Here is a 6,853-nt window from a genome sequence, read left to right as displayed (position 1 = left end):
CAGGAAAGAAAAATGAAGTTTGTTTGAGTGGTCTAGACAGAAGATCAAACCAGCCACAACATTCCCTTAAACCAAAACCTAATCCAGAGCAAGGTCCTAACTCTCTTCAATCCAATAGGGTTGAGAGATGAGGAAGCTGCAGAAGAGAAGTTGGAAGCTGGCAGACTGGTTAACAAGGTTTAAGGAAAGTAGCTACCTCCATAACATAAATGTGCAAGATGAAGCAGCAAGTGCTGATGGAGAAGCTGCAGCAAGTCATCTAGAAGACCTAGCTCACCTTGATGAAGGTGGCTGCTGTAGACAAAACAGCCTTATGTTGGAAAAAGATGCCATCTAGGACTTCTAGAGCTAGAGGGAAGTCAATGGCTGGCTTCAAAGCTTCAAAGGACAGGCTGACGCTTGTTAGGGACAAATGTAGCTAGTAACTTTTTAAATTGAAGTCAATGCTTATTTACTATTCGGAAAATCCTACAGGCCTTAGGAATCATGCTAACTGTATTCTACCTGTGCTCTATAAATGGAACGAGGCTTGGATGACAGTACATCTGTTTACAGCACAGTTTACTGAATATTTTAAGCCCACCATTGAGACCTACTGCTTGCAAAAAAAGATTCTTCTCAAAATATTACTGCTCATTGACAAGGCACCCAGTCATCCAAAAGCTCTGATGGAGATGTACAAGACTAATGTTGTTTTCTTGCCTGCTAACACAACATCCTTTCTGCAGCCCATGGATCCAGGAGTAATTCAGACTTCAAAGTCTTATTACCTAAGAAACACATTTCATAAGGCAACACTGCCATAGTCATTCCTTTGATGGATCTGGGTAAAGTCCACCTTCTGAAAAGGATTCACCATTCTAGATCCCATGATCCCATTAAGAACATCCACTTGAGCCAGGCACGGTGGCTCATGCCTGTAATCCCAGCACTTTGGGAGGCCAGGGTGGGTGGATCACGAGGTCAGGAGTTCAAGACCAGCCCTGGCCAACATGGTGAAACCCCATCACCACTCAAAATACAAAAATTAGCCGGGCATGGTGGCATGCACCTGTAATCCCAGCTACTTGGGAGGCTGAGGCCAGAGAACTGCTTGGACCCGGGAGGCAGAGATTGTGGTGAGCTGAGATCGCGCCACTGCACTTCAGCCCAAGTGACAGAGTGAGACTCCATCTCAAAAAAAAAAAAAAGGAACATCCATTTGAGAGGCTGAGGCAGGAGGATTCCTTCAGGCCAGGAGTTCAAGACCAATCCAGGCAATGTAGCAAGACCCCATCTTTAAAAAAAAAAAAAAAAAAATTAGTCCAGCATGGCAGCATATGCCTGTAGTCTCAGGTACTCGGTAGGCTGAGACAGGATCCCTTGAGCCCAGAAGTTCAAAGTTGCAGTAAGCTATGATCACACCACTGCATTCCACCCTGGGTGACAGAGCAAGACCTCATCTCTTAAAAAAATATAAAAATAAAAAGAAGATTCGTGAGTCATGAGAGAGGTCACAATATCAACATGAACAGGAATTGGGAAGAAGTTGAGTCTAACCCTCACAGACAGCTTTGAGAAGTTCAAGACTTCATTGAATGAAGTCACCACAGATGTGGTAGAAAGTGAACTACAATTAGAAATGGAGTTTGAAGATGTGACAGAATTGTTGCAATCTCATAATAAAATCTGAATAGAGGAGAAATTACTTTTTTTTGAGATGGAGTTTCACTCTTGTTGCCCAGGCTGGAGTACAATGGCGCGATCTCAGTTCACTGCAACTTCTGCCTCCTGGGTTCAAGTGATTCTCCTGCTTCAGCCTTCCGAGTAGCTGGGATTACAGGCATGCACCACCATGCTTGGCTAATTTTGTATTTTTAGTAGACAGGGGGTTTCCATGTTAGCCATAATGGTCTCAAACTCCTGACCTCAGGTGACCCGCCCGCCTCAGCCTCCCAAAGCGCTGGGATTACAGGCGTGAGCCACACGCCCAGCCAGGAATTGCTTCTTATTGGTGAGCAAAGAAAGTAAATTTTTTTTTTTTTTTTTTGAGACAGTGTCTTGCCCCATCGCCCAGACTGGAGTGAAGTGGCGCAATCTCAGCTCACTGCAACCTCCGCCTCCAGGTTTCAAGCAATTCTCATGCCTCAGCCTCCCAAGTAGCTGGGATTACAGGCATATACCACCGTGCCTGGCTAATTTGCATATTAGTAGAGATGGAGTTTTACCATGTTGGTCAGGCTGGTCCCTAACTCCTGGCCTCAAGTGATCCGTCCGCCTCGACCTCCCAAAGTGCTGGGGGTTGGCCACTGCGCCCAGCGATGATGATGACGATGACGATGATGATGATGATGATGATGATGATGATGATTTTTGAGACAGAGTCTAGTTCGGCCACCCAGGCTGAAGTGCAATAGTGCAATCTCAGCTTATTGCAACCTCCGCCTCCTGGGTTCAAGCGATTCTCCTGCCTCAGCCTCCTGAGTAGCTGGGACTACAGGTGCTCACCACCATGCATGGCTAATTTTTGTATTTTTATTTATGTATTTATTTTGAGATGGAGTCTCACTCTGTTGTCCTGGCTGGAGTGCAGTGGCATGATCTCGGCTCACTGCAACCTCTTCCTCCTGGGTTCAACTGATTCTTCTGCCTCAGCCTCCTGAGTACCTGGGATTACAGGTACGTGCCATCACACCTGGCTAATTTTTGTATTTTTAGTAGAGACAGGGTTTCACCATGTTAGCCAGGAAGGTCTCTATCTCCTTAACTCGTGATCAGCCTGTCTTGGCCTCCCAAAGTGCTGGGATTACAGGTGTGAGCCACCGCACCTGGCCATTTTTGTATTTTTAGTAGAGACAGGGTTTCTCCATGTTGGCCAGGCTGGTCTCCAACTCCTGACCTCAGATGAGGTCACCTCAGTCTTCCAAAGAGCTGGGATTACTGGCATGAACCACCATGCCTGGCCCGCCCGGCAATTTTTTAAGATGGAATCTACTCCTGGTGAGGATGCTGTGAACACTGTAAAAATGACACCAAGGATTCAGAGTATTACATAGCTTAGCTGATAAAGTAGCAGCAGGGTTTCAGAAGATTGACTCTAATTTTGAAAGAATATCTACTGTGGATAAAATGCTATCAAAGAAATCTTTCATGAAAGGAAGACTCAATGAATGTGGCAAACTTCACTGTTGCCTTATTTTAACAAACTGCCACAGCCAGCCCAACCTTCAGTAACCACCACCCTGATGAGTCAGAAGCCATCAGCATCAAGGCAGGACCCTCCACTAGCAAAAAGGTTATGACTCACCAAAGGCTCAGATGATCACTAGCATTTTTTAAGCAATAACGTATTTTTACAGGAGGCTGAGGCCAAGGAATCACTTGAGCCCAGGAGGTTGAGGCTGCAGTGAGCTGTGACCACACCACTGCACTCCAGGCTGGGCAACAGAATGAGATATCTCAAAAACAACAACAACAACAACAACAACAACAACAACAAAAAGAAGTTGGGGGAGCTGGGCACCGTGGCTCCTATCAACCCAGCACTTGGGGAGGCCGAGGTGGGCAGATCACTTGAGGCTAGGAGTTTGAGATCACCCTGGCCAACATGGCGAAACCCCATGTCTACGAAAAATACAAACATTAGCCAAGCATGGTGGTGTGCGCATCTCTAGACCCAGCTACTCCAGAGGCTGAGGCACAAGAACTGCTTGAACCCGAGAGGCAGATGTTGCAGTGAGCCAAGACTGCACCACTGCATGTCAAACTGGGTGACAGAGTGAGAGTCTGTCTCAAAAAAATAAAATAAATATTAGGCCAGGCGTGATGGCTGATACCTGTAATCCCAGCACTTTGGGAACCCGAGATGGGTGGATCACTTGAGGCCAGGAGTTGAGACCAGCCTGGTCAATGTGCAGAAACCCCGTTTTTACTAAAACTACAAAAAATTTAGCCAGGTGTGGTGATGCGCATTTGTAGTTCCAGCTACTCAGGATGCTGAGAGAATTGCTTAAATCTGGGAAGTGGAGGCTGCAGTGAGCACCACTGCACTCTCTAGCCTGGATAACAAAAGAAGACTCTGTCTCAAAAAAAAAAAAACATAAAAAATAAAAAAATTTAAGCCGGGAACGGTGGCTCACGCCTGTAATCCCAGCACTTTGGGAGGCCAAGGCGGGTAGATCACCTGAGGTCAGGAATTCAAGACCAGCTTGGCCAACATGATGAAACTCCATCTTTACTAAAAATTCAAAAAATTAGCCAGACATGGTGGCAGGCGCCTGTAATCCCAGCTACTTGGGAGGCTGAGGCAGGAGAATTGCCTGAACCCGAGAGGCAGAGGTTGCAATGAGCTGAGATCACGCCACTAAACTCTAGCCTGGGCAACAAGAGCGAAACTCTGTCCGCCCCCAACACAAAAAAATTAATTGATAAAATATTTAAATTTTTTAAAAAGGTATTTTAAAATTTATATACCTTTTTAAAAACATAATGTTACTGCACACTTAGACTACAGTATGGCGTAAAGATAACTTTTATTTCTTAATTTTTTTTATTACTTTTTGAGACAGTCTTGCTCTTGTCGTCCAGGCTGGAGCGCAATGGCACGATCACGGCTCACTGCAACCTCCGCCCCCCAGGTTCTAGCAATTCTCCTGCCTCAGGCTCCCAAGTAGCTGGGATTACAGGTGCCCACCACTATGCCTGGCTAATTTTTGTATTTTTAGTAGAGGCGGGGTTTCAACACTTTGGCCAGGCTGGTCTCGAACTCCTGACCTTAGGTTATCAACTCACCTCTGCCTCCCAAAGTGCTGGGATTACGGGCATGACCCACCGCACCTGGCCAAAACATAACTTTTTTTTTTTTTTGAGACAGAGTTTTGGTCGTTGCCCAGGCTGGAGTGCAATGGCATGATCTTGGCTCACCGCAACCTCTGCCTCCTGGTTTCAAGTGATTCTCCTGCCTCAGCCTCCTGAGTGGCTGGGATTACAGGCGCACGCCACCACGCCTGGCTAATTTTGTATGTTTAGTAGAAATGGAGTTCCTCCATGTTGGTCAGGCTGGTCTCAAACTCCCGACCTCAGGTGATCCACTTACTTCAGCCTCCCAAAGTGCTGGGATTACAGCCATGAGCCACTGCACTTGACCAAAATATAACTTTTATATGCACTGGGAAACCAAAAAATATGTGACTGGCTTTATTGCCATATATGCTTTATTGCAGTAGTCTGGACCTAATCCCACACTATCTCTGAGTTATGTCTATATTTATTTTCCTACCACTATATTCTTTAGCTGGTCTCTTAAAGCCAAGTCCGGCCAAGTGCTCACACCTGTAATCCCAGCACTTTGGGAGGCTGAAAAGGGAGGCTTGAGTCTAGAGTTCAAGACCAGCCTGGGCAACACAGCAAGTCCATGCCTCTGTGAAAAATAAAAACATTTAGGCTGGGCACGGAGGCTCACGCCTGTAATCCTAGCACTCTGGGAGGCTGAGGCGGGAGAATCATGGTCAGGAGTTCCAGACCAGCCTGGCCAATATGGTGAAACCCCGTCTCTAGCAAAAATACAAACATTAGCCAGGTGTGGTGGTGGGTGCCTGTAGTCCCAGCTACATGGGAGGCTGAGGCAGGAGAATCACTTAAACCGGGAGGCAGAGGTTGCAGTGAGCCAAGATTGCGCCACTATACTCCAGCCTAGGCAACAGAGTGAGACTCCATCTCAAAACAAAACAACAACAACAACAACAAATTTAAAAAAAATTAGCTGGGCTTGGTGGCATGCATACACCTGTTGTCCCAGCTACTCAGAGGCTGAAGCAAGATGATTGAGCCTGTGAGGTAAGGCTGCAGTAAGGTGTGATAATGCCACTGTACTCTATGGAGCATGGATGAGATCCTGTAAAAAAAAAAAAAAGCCAGGTCCAGGTAGGGCAGCACTAATAATGACATATAGTAAGCATATTAACTAGCACAGTTACCCTATGAGTAAGCACTACTATATTCTCCTTTTTAATAGACGACGTGCCTAAGGTACCAAGAGTTTAAGGGGCCTTGTCGGAGGGTGCAGAGCAGGTAAGAGGTGGGACTGGGACTCAAACCTAAGCCATGTGTCATGATGAGAAAAAGAGTAACGGAGGCCTCAACAAATGTGGACAACTGCTATTTGGCCTATGACCTGGTGTTAACATTTAGGTGTATGAGACACTTTCTGATAAGACTTTCAAACTATCTGCTACCTGGGGGCAAATTACAAGTTGTACAAAGACCAAGAGATAACAAATCAATAGCATGTGCTGCTCCACTGATCCAAAATTTCATTATGCCGTCTTTGCAGCACTCTCACATGCTCACTTACCTGAACATTTTAATTACCTAATTGCTCTCTTTCATTCTTCCAGCAAAATCAAAGGTTACCAACTTCAGCGTTATGTTTACTCTCGGCATTTAGTTCTCAAAAAATAAAAATAAAAAGACCGTGGCAAGCAAAATAGGTATTTAAGCCCATTTTATAGACAAGAGAACTCAGAATAAGAATAAATGACTTGTCCTAAGTCACAAAGTTGGTAAGATGCAAATGAAAACTAACAATAGGTAAGTTTCTTTCCTCTACCTGGCTTGAGGAATCACAAGAATCTGAAGACTGAAAGGCGACAAACTTCATCTATTCCAGGGTTCTCTCATTCGGAAACTCATACCTTTATTCAACGAAGACTGAGCTCCTACTGACCTGTCAGGTCATGTTCTAGGTGATGTCACAGAACAAATGGAGGAACAAAAGACAAAAATCTCACAGAGTGGCCGGGCGCGGTGGCTCAAGCCTGTAATCCCAGCACTTTGGGAGGCCGAGGCGGGTGGATCACGAGGTCAGGAGATCGAG

This window comes from Mandrillus leucophaeus, unplaced genomic scaffold (genome assembly GCF_000951045.1).
Source record: "Mandrillus leucophaeus isolate KB7577 unplaced genomic scaffold, Mleu.le_1.0 Scaffold120, whole genome shotgun sequence".
NCBI lineage: Eukaryota > Metazoa > Chordata > Mammalia > Primates > Cercopithecidae > Mandrillus > Mandrillus leucophaeus.
Note: the sequence above shows the minus strand (reverse complement) of the source record.